Here is a 13,589-nt window from a genome sequence, read left to right as displayed (position 1 = left end):
AATAGGGGCTTAAGAATGGTCTCATTTCAGGGACTAGAGTGGCTCTCTTGTGGGTTATTTCATAGAAACATTAAAAGAATCATCGGAAAAGATCTCAATGACCCCCCAGCACAACTCCAAACCCAACCCATCCCACCATGCCCACTGCCCACGTCCTTCAGTGCCACATCCCCACAGTTCTTGAACACCTCCAGGGACAGTGACCCCACCACCCTCCTGGGCAGCTGTGTCACTGCATCTCCTCACTTTCAGAGAAGTTTTTCCTAATATTCAATCTGAACAACCCCTGGCACAACTCGAGGCCACCACCTCTCATCCTGTTACTTGCTACATGGGAGATATACCACTATTTGGACACACCCAGCTGCCATCTGCTTTGACACTTTTTCTTTCTTTCTTTCTTTCTTTCTTCTCTTTCTTTCTTTCTTTCTTTCTTTCTTTCTTTCTTTCTTTCTTTCTTTCTTTCTTTCTTTCTTTCAAAATAAAGGGAATAAAATGAAGCAGAAAAAATTAGAAAGGAAGATGTAAGATGAGTGAGAAAGCAGCTGCCTATGCACCAGCACTATTCAGTTTGGGGTGCAGGAAGATCAAAGGAGCTGTAGAAACAGTCTAGAAATGTGTTCTCTCCATCAAAGAATAATTCTTGCATATTGACCTATGATCCTCCCATTGATGAGATGCAATCAATTACCTTCGTAACAGACGTCATCCTCCTGCATTCAAACAGGGGAAGAAACTGAGGCAGGAGGATGAGCTGTCCTCCTGCTCATGCCTGTACATGGGGTATGTCTTCATCTGTTTTGACATGCGAATCTGGAATTTGGTTGCTTAGAACATCCCACAACAACTTGATTCTGCACCAAGAACTGTGAAGTAACAATGTTGTAAAGGCTTTTCTCCCCTCTCTGACAAGATGAGGATGAGCAAACATTGTGATCAAGCTCAGTCAGCGCCTTTTCCCTCCAAGGCTGAATGAATATAAGCATGTTCAACACTTGTCATTTGGTCATGGTCTGGTCTCTTGCCTGGATGGCAAATGGCTGGATTCCTAAAAATGTTTCTTCTGCACACACCGATGATGGGAGCTGTGCTGAGCTTGGGCAGACAATCCTCTGCTGAACTTTCCAAGTTCCCACTGGCTTTTTAACTCCCCATCTTTATGCTCAGGGCCATTGGAGCCTGTGCTCAAAGAACAGGCTTGCTGGGCTCTTGATGTCAGCTCCTCCAAGGCACATTTCTCTCAGTTGCTGCTTCATCGCCTGTGACTTAGAACAATCTCAGGAACATTCTCAGTATGAGAAATGGGCACAAATTTCTTGAACTGTTAAAGAAAAACACAAAATAGAAAACAGCAGGATAATCAATAATCCCTATGGTTCACCAGGATCCATCTGATAAAGGGATCCAGTCAACACCCCTTCCCTGCTCTGATAGTGACAAAGCCCTTGAAATGGAGCATTGTCATGGGATTAGTTTTCGGCTTGTAAAAGAAATGCCTTAGCAGCTAGCAGCATGATGCCATCGTCCTGCTGACAGTGCTCTGTGTCACTGATACTGCCTGACACAGCTTCTGTATGGCCACGGTTTGTTTTCATTAAGCTGTTATCCAAACCGCCCCTTTTTAGGATGTTTTCCTCTATTTCTGTACAGGTGCTGGGGCACCTCTTTATCTGTATAAGCCAAAGCTGCATGGAGAGTCTTCAGTTTTAATCGGGCATTAAAAAGAATAAATTCAGTAACTACTAGCTCTGGACCCTGTGCTGCCCATAGTGCAACATGGCTGCTGCCTTGAGAATGCAAAACACATCGGTTGTAGTTTGTTTCTATCACAGTAATGTAGTTGTATATATGCCACTTTCCCAGGAATGTAAATGCTTCGTTAGTTCTGTCCCTGTCCTGAAAAATCTAATATGGCACAAATAAAGTGCGGTAAATGGCTTCATGGAAAGCAGATGTGAGTGGAAGCCTAAACTCCTACCAAGGCTTTAGGGGACTTCAAAGACTGAAAGAAAGAGCTGAACAAAATATTCAACTGTGCCAAATTTTCACTGTTCTTGATGAAAGAGCAAAAGTGAGGAGGGGGAAAAAAAAAAAAAAGAATCTGGCTCCTTGTTTTAATTTTCTAGTAGCCTACGGCAAGACTTCTTGAAGGAATAAATTACAAGCAAGCAGGGAGAGAGACTGAATGGAGCAACTGACTGCTAGCGCGGAACAAAGGGCATTCTTGGAAGGATCTGGCTTTAGAGAACCTAGAAGTTGTCAGCTCAGTTATCAGGAGGCAGTCCCCCTCCCTGCTGCTTTTGAGCAATGCCACAGCTCCCCGTGAGCTGACTGCATGCAAATCCCATCCCTGCGCGACAGTCCTGAATGCTTGGAAAGTGTCCTCTGCTGAAGTGTTTTGTGGGACAGCCAAGGGGAGAATGCTTTGAAAGCTTGGCACCAGATGGGAACACGACATAGATGATTGCAAGCTTTAAAGTTGTTTTCCAGAACAAGATATTCGGGCTGGACTTGGAAACGGTGTAGAATATAGATGATGGCATTCAAGAGGCTAAAATGCGCCAACTTTTAAGGAGGGAAAAAAAAGTATAACGCATTCCTGTTGTTTTGGGTGTCATGTAGTATATGAGGATGAAAAAAACATGCACAGAACAATCATTCTTTCTTCCTTGGATTCTGTGTGGGAGCAAAGGTTGTGGCTGAACAAAAGATGGAAACGGAGGGAAATATGAAAGAAATGGAGCTGCACTGCTTGTGTCCACTTCTTTGTGTTGCAATCTTGCAAGTCTTGTTTCACCTAAGATTTCTTCCATCTCTAATCCTTTCCAAACTGTCCCTGAAGGTTCTATTCATGGTGAATATATGACTGGAGTGGTTCCTCTGGTGCTCAGTGCCCAACATCTGGAGGAGGCTCAGTGGGTACCAGTGGTCTCCTTGCCCCTGTTCAGGTCCAAACCTTGATCATAAATGCCAGACTGTCCTGGTATGGGCACACAGTTCTGAGTGGTCCCTGCACTGGGAACCCCTTTACTGTGGATGTTCCTTAGGCACAGGGCTGCCTTTCACCTTCAAGACCCAGCATCCCACCTGCAAGCGTCTGATCATTTCTTCTGTAGGTCCAAACATGGGGAAACCCTTTCTGGGAAGGAGATGCCATCCAGTGCCAGCCAGTAATGGAGCAGCGAGACCTCAGTTCCCAAAATCACATTTCTGTACTACCTGTGACAAGCACTGTCCTCCCCACTCCTGCTTCCTCATTCTTCCCTCTCCACCTCCTAAAGGCAGATAATTTTCCATCGGCGTTAACCCCCTCTTAGTTGCACAATACAAAGCGTAATTCATGTAGATGCTTATTGTGACTGAACATGACAATGAGCTAATGGTTTGCAGAAACCCTTCTGCAGATGGACACAGGGTTGTAAATTAGCTGCAGGACCTCAAGGCAGATTTACCAAACACAATTGTGCTGCCGCGGCTGAAAATAATTATGTTTGCTTGAGTTTGGGCCAGGCTGCCTAAAGATCCCCCGCAGTGCAATGAGCTGTTGGTGACTTGACCTGTGCTTTTAGGTGCAATTCTGGATTTTTTCTAAATGTCGATGGCATTTTTCACAGTGGTTCTGTAGCAACAGACAAGCAACTGTTCCAGGGGAACAGACAAGAAAACAGGGCAGCAGAAATGAGCAGCGCTAAAGAAGAAGGAAAACCCGGTAGGTGCCAACAGCGTCACTGATTTCCCACTCATTTTCCTGCAGTAGCCCAAATACCAGCCTGTATTTGTTCGCCGCTGAAGCCTTCGACCTCAGCCTGCCCTTCTCTCCCCCAGAGCTGACAGTAAGTGAAGAAATGCTGAATTCATTCATCTGCCCGAGATGCCTTTGAAGTCCACCACTAAAAGCTCTATTGTTTTATTAGCTGTTAATGCGGCACGGGGGAATTACGCTGCGCGCAGCAGAGCTGGGGTGCGGGGGGAGCCCTTCCTGGTAATTTGTCACCCTTCAGATGTATGACACACTCTGCTCTGCAGACACGCCGGGAAGCTGAGGCTGGAGCTGCTCGGTGTGGAGTTCCACTGCAGCCAGTGGGATCTCTGGGGCTGAGGAACTGGGACAGCTGAGAGCTCACCTCCACAGCCTCTGTTGGACCCTGTGCTGGCCAAGGCCACAGGATTAATGGATCATGGGTTCTGGACAAGGCTGGTGCAGGTGTGTGGGTGATTCTCAGTGGGGAAATGGGGCTAGAAATGGAAGAGATGGCAGCTGGAGCCCAGGAGTAGCTGCAGATGGTGGGGTCAGGGGTACTTTGCCTCTTCCTACATTAAGGTGGCTTGCTAATGAGTGCTTGAAGGCAGTCCATCTAAATCCCTCTGCTGCCCTTTCCCTGTTGTGCTGCTTCTGTTAGGGGCTGCACAGTGAGTGCAGCTGTGGTGTGCTGCTGCCTTCTGCAGGCTCCTGAGCACCTTCAGCACTTGTCATGGGCTAGGGAGATAAGCTGCAGGCTTCAAGATGTGCTTCATTGCCCCTGCTTGTTAGCGCGGCTTCCCAACCAAGTACAAGCATGTTCTGGGAGTGCAGCTGAGCTGCAAGGTAAGGCCATTCTCACACATGCACTCTGCACAGAAAAATGGTCAGTGATCATCAGTAATTGAAAGACTGTTGCCTTCTCCTCTTCATCTCTTTGCATCTCACCTCTTTCCTTGGCTGTGAGATCTGTGTACAGACACGCTCTGCAGCTGCAGGCTGGCTCATTACTGCAGTCATCAGGTGAATACTGAGACCTTTACAAGGACAGCACAGTGCTTTGCATGACTGCCTAACTATGCTGCAAGGTGTGGTTTTTATCACGAAGCTCATGAGTTGGGCATTAAGATCATTTCTTTCTGTGATGTAAAGCTGCTGCTGTTTGTTCCTGGGGAAAATGAGTCCTCCAGCATTTTCCCATGGCAGAGAGGGGAAGGGTCATGACAAGCTTGTTCACTAACATCCATAGCACAGTGTGTGCAATCGATTTGGTCTGCTGTGCCCCCACCTCTGGGCTCAGGCAGATGCAGGCAGGGTGGTGGTGGAGCAGAAGGGGACAAGAGCTTATCAGTGAAGAAGTCAGAATTCATTTCTAGTATGGTCACATTTTTATTACATGAGCATTTTTATTACATCACATTTTTATTTACAGAGCAGCCATGCAGAGGTAGAAAACAGCTCCCAGTTCAAGGTCCAGATCCAGCAAACAAGGTTTGTATGCACTGTGCACTAAATGTACACCTCACTGAACTGGAGCCATTGGGTTTAAAATGCGTATCTGCATCGAAGCATTTAAAGATTTATTGTTGCTGGTCTCAGTTTGGCTGAGAGATATCCTTGTGAGGTAGGAGTTACAGAACTGAATCCAGTACATAACACAGATTAAGCTGCTCCTGAATGGTTTAAATGTCAGTGGCCTTTATAGGTTTTCTCCTAGAGGGACTTCGATGTTCTTATCAATATCTTTGCAACAAATCTGGTCCGAGGTAAATATTTGTAAACTGGAAAAAAAAAAAAAATAAATTATGGCCCAATGTTTACATGGGAATTTAGGGGTTGGCATGTTCCTACCCTCCCCAGTTGCCCAAATGGGAAGATACTCTTCTATGTGGAACAAACCCCTGCAGGCAGCACAGACGCACAGTTCTGTTGGCCCTGGGGGATTTCAGGCTCATTAACAGGGCAGGCCCAGGTCTCTGCTCCCCATCAATGGGGAATTTGCTCCCCAGCAGCCCCAGCTCAGAGCCCTCAAGCCATGAACTGGAGCCTCTCCACAGCAGCTCAATAGATTGCTTCCTCACCACTCATTGTCCAGGAGTTTGAGAGACATTTGAACCCAATCCCAAATTTTGCTGCTATAATGCTTGGAAAATGCATTTAAAAGGAGGCATTTACTCAAAAAGCTACTCCACAGAAATGGTTCTTTCATCATGTTCCCATTAACCTTAGATTGCTTTTAAGCACTTTCTCTTCCGTGGGAATGAAGCTGAGGAATATTTCCAGCTACTCCAAAATTTTTATTTCAGCTCATGGGAATTAGTCAAACCCGGGATATCAAATAGAATCCAAACCTGGCCGGCTCTTTGTCTTCCAAAAACACTCTCAGCCCCATTGTTATGTCTCTGAATTCAGAGCCCCATTGCTGAGCATAAGGTAAGGATTTGGGGAAGCTCATCAGCATTTTTGGGGCCAGCAGCGAGCCTGCTCCTGGGGCACTGCTTTGTGAGCACTGTGTTGTCCCCTCTGCAGGACAAGGCCCTAAAGCTGGAGAAGGGGATGTGGGATCTATGCCATCTGCTTGGTGGCATTCATGAAGGGCGCGTGCTGCATATTGCATCTCCCTTCTGGGCAATGGGAGCTCGCTGCCAAACCCCTGGCTGATAGCAGCACAGTTCTCCCAGCTCCAATGGGAAGTGTCACAATTGGAGGCAAGCAGGGTCTTTTCCATCCCCAGGTCCTTGCAAATGCCTGATGCTGTCACAGCCAGCCGTGTTTCCAGATGGGTGAAATTCCAGGGGTCGATGATGGATTTGATGCATCTCAGATGATGACAGCGGAGGTGCTGACTTCCCCTTTAATTCCTTCCCTTAACAGACAAGGTCCCTGAACCTGACCCACACTGCCGACATGTGCAGTGCTTGTTTCTCTTTGCAGCCTGTCTGCTTGGCTTTGCTTCCTCCCCCTGCTCCCAGCTCCCCACTTCTTTCCTGCGGGAAAGATTAGGAAGGATAGGAAGTCATCTGTGCAGAAGGCACCACTGGCCAAAGTAAATACAGGTCACAAGATTAGGCTTCATCAGAACTTTAAGCCTGGCCCAAGCTAAACAAATGAGCTGTCACGGTCTGGTAAAAGATCCAGTATGAGCAAACCGGCATGACTGCGAAAATGGTAAAGCAGCTAATAGGTTTTGCAATATGGAAGTTTTAAGTTTTGTTTTTAATGCTGCATTCCTGAGAGTCAGGTCTTGCACCGATCTTCAAATGCCAGTAATTCTGTGTGCTGGCCCACTTGCTACCAGGCAATTACCTCCCAAAGCGCAGCAGAATGGCTCCTTGAGGCTGCTACCTCCCACAGACCCTTCCAGCAGAGGGATGAGTGCAATGGGGAAAAGCACCCATCTGAGCTCTAGCTCTGGGCTCTTGGCTGTTGTTGCTGTGAACCTGAAGCTCCCCATGAATTTCAGGACAAGCAAAGTGATACCAACAGCCCTTGAGCCATTCAGACATCTAACTCTTTAATGCCTACGTATCTACATAAAACCCACCAATGATGTGATGGCAATGGGCTCCTCAGGGATTACGTAGTTGTTCACACAAAGAAAAGGTTATTTAAATGGGAAATGTTGCAATCTCCATTTGCACTGGTAGAAATATTTTCTCTTGCAATGAGTACATCCTGTGCACATAGGCCTCAGGCGTTGCCCTGCAGTGCAGCCCTGGGCATGTGAACTCCTCCCGGAGCATTTTTGGCCCTGACTCCTACACGGTAGGGCCACTTGTGGAGGGGAGCTGGTGTAGTAACGTGCACTGAGCTGCAGAAATCTGCTGCACTGCGCTATGTTCAGTATTCTCTGGTCGTAACCGTTGCAAGAAAAAAGGCAACAAGCATTAAATGTCTTGATAGAACAAAAGCCAGGCTTTTAATTTTGTTTTAATGTACTTGACAAAGCTTCAGCATAGAGCCAAACCAATCTCCTGTAAGTGTGCAAGGGCTGAGACAATTTAAAAACCCAAATATTTATCCCAATAGAGACCTTGCAGCTTATCAGGTAACTGCAGGCTGTGTTTAGGCCATTTTTAACTGGGCATTAAAAGTCTTTTTGACACATGCTTTATTCCCCTACAATAGACCCTAACAGCCCCTCCGAGGCTTTCTACAGCCTTATGTGTAAAATGTAATGGGGATTGGTTTAAAGAGTGGAATTTGACCCGAGAGAGAGGTGAGTATTTGGGGACTACTTAGTCCTCAGTAGTACTTGGGGACTCTTTAGTTTGTGGGGCACTTTATTGCTCATTAGTGCTTGGGGACGCTGTGTTGTACTCATTAGCATGCAGCATGGGCTGCCTGGTGGCTTTCTCCATTTAAACATCTCTGTGGTGTGGGACAGCATGTAGACCTGCCTCCTCCACCAGGAAGGAGCTGCAGGAGCAGGGGCTGCTTGGAGCAGTCGGGGAATCCCCAGAGGTGTTGGCAGCAGAAAAGGGCTGCCAAGTCCTGTTGGACACCAACGTGACACCATGGTGCGTGACAGCCTCTGTGTTTACACAACTGAGTACACACAGACAGGAGAATGAAGCTGCCTGCAGGGGAACCACTCATGCCAGGGGATGGTTATGTCACTCCAGGTACCAGTGTGGACTGGGAAGTCCTTCCTTCTGCCCTGGCCTTCTGCAGAGGACAGTGCTGGCAGACCAGCTGTGATTTGCAGTGGCTGGGCAAAGAAACCACAAAAAATCTCAGAATCATAGAATCATTAAGGTTGGAAAAGACCACTGAGATCACCAGGTCCAGCCAACAACCCATCACCAGCATTGACCACTGAACCATGTCCCCAGGTGCCACCTCTGGGCAGCCTGTGCCAATGCATCGCCAATCTGAGACCAATGTCTCCTGGTGTCCAACCTGAACCTCCCGTGGTGCAGCTTGTGGCCATCACCTCTCATCCTGTCACTGTTACCTTGGAGCAGGGGTTGACCCCCACCTCTCCACAACTCCTTTTGGGGCACTGTAGGAAGCGAACAGGGTGGCTCAGGCTGGTGGCAGTTTTACTCACTTTTACTTTTCCCATTAGCTTAAATGATTCCCAGACTTGTGAACTCAGCAAACAGGGATCGAGTTTTCTCCAGCAGGCAAGGTTTACTCCAGGTCTGGAATAGTGCCCGAACTTCCCAGCGGTCAGGAAAAAGCTTGTGGGGAACAGATGAGCGACTCCTTTTGTATTTTCCACCCATCGGGAAAAGCTGCATCTGAGAAAATAATAGCTGAACTGGAAAATAAAATTAGACAAGTCTGAAAAAATATGGAAACCATCTCTGACCTGGTATTAGAAAATAGTCTCAAGTATTAGAAAGGAGAGAAGCCGAGAGAGGGAATGGACAAGTTTTGGCCTCTGCTGGGAATATGGAAGGAATTATTTCATTCTTTTTCCCCGTCTATTTGTTCCCTCCATGGCACTCTGTGCGGCTTGCCCTCTGTCTCTGTCATAAATGTGTGGCAGAGACAAGTTTTTCAGAGGTCCCCACGAAGCCATCTGTTTTGCATCTGTGGTTATGCATATGTAAATATTATTATTAATAGTAGCAGAAGCAATCATAATGACAGCAGGAATAGAAACACTATTAATAGTGCGAGCGCTGACGCTGGTGTTTGTGCTGCTGCTGGCGGCCGTGCTGTGTGCTGGGACGGCTCTGCGTCTGGGGAGGACCAGGAGGAAGATGCTGCCATATGGAGCCATCAGTGGGCACAGCCACAGCCATATCACGATGGGGCTGTGCTGCCCAAGCACCACGATTCTCTGCAGACCCTCACCAAGGACCTTCCTGGGGGTAAATGGCTCCCAACCACCGCCAGCTCCGTGCTGTTCCTGCTCCTATAATAAGGGGAGAAGGATTCACAGTGGAGTGAGCACATCCCAGTAGTTCTGAAGTACCTGGACACAGCTGGAAGAGCTCCATGAAAAAGGTAATTGCATCATTCCTGCTTATTCAGGGGCTGATTGGGTCCCATTCAGGTTGGGGCATAGAACTGGTTTCTTCATAGCCCAGTGCCGTAATCTGGGTCTAACTCCCAGCCCAAGGAATCTCATCCCTGTGAGGACAGTGGGATTTTGGGGTGTGCAGCCTGTGCTGGGAGAGGTACAAGCCAAGGAACCACAGCTCAGCACACAGTTCTGCCAGGTTCTTCCTGCATCGAGGCAGTACCTTTGTTCTAATGGGAGGAACATTATTCTGTTCAGCTCTGGTTGTTTTGCTGGATCTGTAGTGCATTACACAGCCCAGCCTCTGGTTTGTATTTTTTCCAGTTATCGTGTTTCATGCATCCTGGCCTCTTGCATCCAGCCCTGCATCCCCCCAAGCAGACATAACGGGATGTGGGCCTTGAGCTCACTGCCCTCAGGTGCACAGAGCACTGCAGGATGCTGCCCCGCATTCCCTGCTCAGGGACCCCCATCCCATTACCACAGCTGGGGCAGGGCTCTGGGGTTGTGCTGCTGCCCCTCAAACTTCACATCACCAAGTTTCTGAAGTCTGGCTGGAACCCACCATTTTTGGAATGGGAACAACCCATTTTTGGCCGTGGCAGATCACAGAAGCACAGACAAGTGTAGGTGCAGCTGTCATTGCTTTTTAGAAGCTCACTCTTTGGCAGAGCACCGTAACTTCTCTCAAACCTCCTGCAGTGTTGTGCTGAGTGCCCCTGTGCCCATCTGCCTGCAGGTTCTGGGGCAGATGGAGTCCTCCTCTCTCTTAGATATCTTCATCCACAGGCATTTAAAACACAAGAAAACCACCTGTGAACTTCAAAAGTGCATTCCCCCACTGGTTCTACCTGCCCTCCTGCAATGACAGCAACTTCCCAGGGCACAAAGAAACCTTTGGGTAAATTCAGGATTTACTTCTGGTTGTATTCCCGATGCCTTCAGCTGCTCAGCAGTGTCATTCCCCTCACGCTGGCCAAGTCTGAGAGAGGCTTCCACATGAGCAGGTTGACCCATGAGGTGCACAGCTCTGAGTCCTCTTCCACAATCTCACATGGGTCAGTGGAATCACCAATCCTCAGCCACACACTGTTTATTTGAGCTTTGCTCTGCTCAGCAAAACAGCCCCTGTCCTCATTGCCCACATTGCTGTGGGTGCCCCATTCCTGGGGTGTGCAAGGCCAGGCTGCATGGGGCCCTGGGCAGCTTGAGCTGGTAAGGTGCAGGCAGCCCACAGCAGGGGGTTGGAGCCCCATGATCTTTAATGTCCCTTCCTACCCAATCACCCTCTGACTTTGAGGAGCCAGCGGTGCCTGTGGGTGGGCTGGCAGACCAGTTCTATTCCTCAACAGCTCCTCCAAGGGCAGGGAAGCCCCTTTCCCATCCATCCTCACACTGGATGGGTGCCTGCACCATTTCAGCACAGCTTGGTGCTCACGCAATGCGCCCACCTCACAAAAGAGCTCATGGCACAGGCATCTGTCACCAAAACCTGTCTGCACGAAGGGCTGTCTGCACCACCAGGGGGAAAGAAAGGCATGACAGCACAATTAGTGAGAGCAAATGAAAGGCCGTTTGAAGAGGAGGAGGGAGGAAAGGGGAGAGCTGCATAAATCCCTGGTGGGGTTTTGGGCTTGACATCAAAACCCCTTAACAGTGTATTACTTCAGCCCCCAATGTGGACAGATGTTGAGCTGTGGCTCAAAGGAAGTCAGAAATCTTTCCTTAGAAAAAAATTGGCTAGGAAACTAAAGAAAATATTGTGAAAGAAAAGGAAATAAAAGCTCACTAAAGGAGATTTATCACTGCCCCAAGCATTTCTGTATCCTCCAGTCTTATGAGGTCCCGGCCTCAGGGGAGGGAAGAGGAGAAGGCGGGCTGCTGCTGCTCTAATGGGCCACTCATTTAGAGCAGGCACATTTTTGTCCAGTTGGGTGATGGAGGAGGTTCACCCAGCCCACCCTGAGCTCTCCCAGACCCCAGTAGCCTCTGCATCAGTCTGCAGCCCTCCTTGGCACATCCATCTCACATGGCCCTGTCCCTCTGGCACTGCCCTGGCTCTCGCTGGGTGTAGGTGACACTAGGGTGGTTGGTGATGCCCCCCAGGACTCTTCCTGAACTTCAACTACCATCCTGTGGTCTGCACCAGGTGTTCAAGTTCTGTGTGCTGCCATATGTTTGCATTTGTCTACACTTCAAGATCCTCAACCACGTTTTTTGCCCACTCAATTTTGCAAGGTTCTTCTGGTAAAACATTTCCAAAGGATTTTGGTATCACCCACAAACATGGAGGTGTTGATGTCCATTCCTCTTCCAGTGCCACAAATGAAGATGTTGAACAAAACCAGATCCAGAAGAGATCTTTTGGGAAACTCCATTGATGAAAAGGAAGCTCTCATTTGTCCTCAGAAGATGCCCATTAAACCCAGCACTTTGAGCCTGCGGTACAGGAACAGCTCTCAGCAAAGTTTTGATCCAAAATTGTGGGGATCTCCCACACACCCCAGCACTGAGGACCCCCACAAAGTCCCTGAGCTCCTCATCCTGCCTTGTCCTCCCAGGTTTTCTGCATTTTCCTTTGCCATCAAACAATCTCTCCATCCTGGTTCTCAGCTTTTTAAAACGTATTTCCTTCACTGAGATCCTCATCCCCTTTTTTAGCTCTTTTAATTTTCTGTCCACACTTTACTTGCTGTGTTTGATGGTTTTTCCTGTTCTCCTCATGTGGGAAACCTTTTCACTTTTTAAATGCTGACCTTCTCCATGTGAAACCTCCTTAACCTTCCCAGCGAGGCGGGCAGAGAGTTTTTTAGGACCTCTTAGTTCTCTTTGAGCCGTGGCACATGTTTTACTTGGGCTTTAATAGAGTATTTTTTAATCGCTGCCAGACTGCTCGCAGGCTCCTTGCTCTCTGTCTGCTCTTTCAAGCTCTGTTGTTGCTATTGACTTATCACCTTATTTTTTCATAGTTCCTTTTCTTACAATTGCAGAGCCACTCACTGGATTTATTTGCTGTGCTCCGTCCTGCTCCAGCACTAAACCGGCAGTGCTGTGGTCATCAGCAGGGAGCAGCCCTCCCACAAACACCTTGAGAACAGGTCCTGTGCACAGCCCCTGCACAGACCCAGAGCAGCAGCTTCCAGCACTGTTGGATCCCGGAGCCTCATTACTGGATCCAAAAGTACTTTTCCCAATGGATCCCTGAGCAAACCCATGTGCAGATAGCTGGAATCCTCCACTGTTACCACCCGACCTGAAATTCAACTTCTATAATCTCATATTTTCTGATCACTGCACTTATCCCAGTCAGGGTTAGTAACACAGACCTTGCTCTATCTATATTGTTGGAAGCTGGGATCTGTAATCTCAAGAGCTCTGTACTGACAGCTGTTAACTATTCGATGGGCAGCTCATAGAATCATAGAATCATGGAATCATAGAATCATGGAATCATGGAATCATAGAATCATGGAATCATAGAATCATAGAATCATAGAATCATTCAGGTTGGAAAGGACCCTTTGAGGTCATCTGGCCCAGCTCCCCTGCAACAGACAGGGACATCTACAGCTCGATTAGGGCACTCAGCTCACCACCATCCCTGCTACACTGCAGCTGTCAGTCAGGGCAATTAGAAAACCTGCCATCATTTTATTTTGGTAAACTTCTGGATAGAAATGGGAACGCCTCTCAATTTTACCTTTGTTTTGTGGCTGAATAGGGCTCCCGTGGGTCTGCCAGCAGCACGTGTGGCGATCCCATCTTTTTTATTGCAGCTGCCCCATAGATTTCCCCACTGGTCTCACTGTGCACTGGACACAGCCTCCAGAGGGGCTCAGGCCTGAATTTCTGCACCCCCTGCCTTCCCTCCCG

The 13,589-nt window shown here is 48.2% G+C and overlaps 1 long non-coding RNA gene across 1 annotated transcript; it reads left to right on the top strand.

The window, feature by feature from the left end:
- The first annotated feature begins 503 nt into the window (after window positions 1-503).
- On the top strand, window positions 504-13,167 carry LOC116654297. Its single transcript, XR_004309441.1, has 3 exons — window positions 504-4,585; window positions 5,172-5,230; window positions 6,474-13,167. It is a non-coding gene; the product is annotated as an uncharacterized LOC116654297 (long non-coding RNA).
- Window positions 13,168-13,589: the final 422 nt, after the last annotated feature.

This window comes from Coturnix japonica, chromosome 20, assembly GCF_001577835.2.
Source record: "Coturnix japonica isolate 7356 chromosome 20, Coturnix japonica 2.1, whole genome shotgun sequence".
Lineage (NCBI taxonomy): Eukaryota > Metazoa > Chordata > Aves > Galliformes > Phasianidae > Coturnix > Coturnix japonica.
Note: the sequence above shows the minus strand (reverse complement) of the source record. Positions and strands in the feature narration are given on the sequence as shown.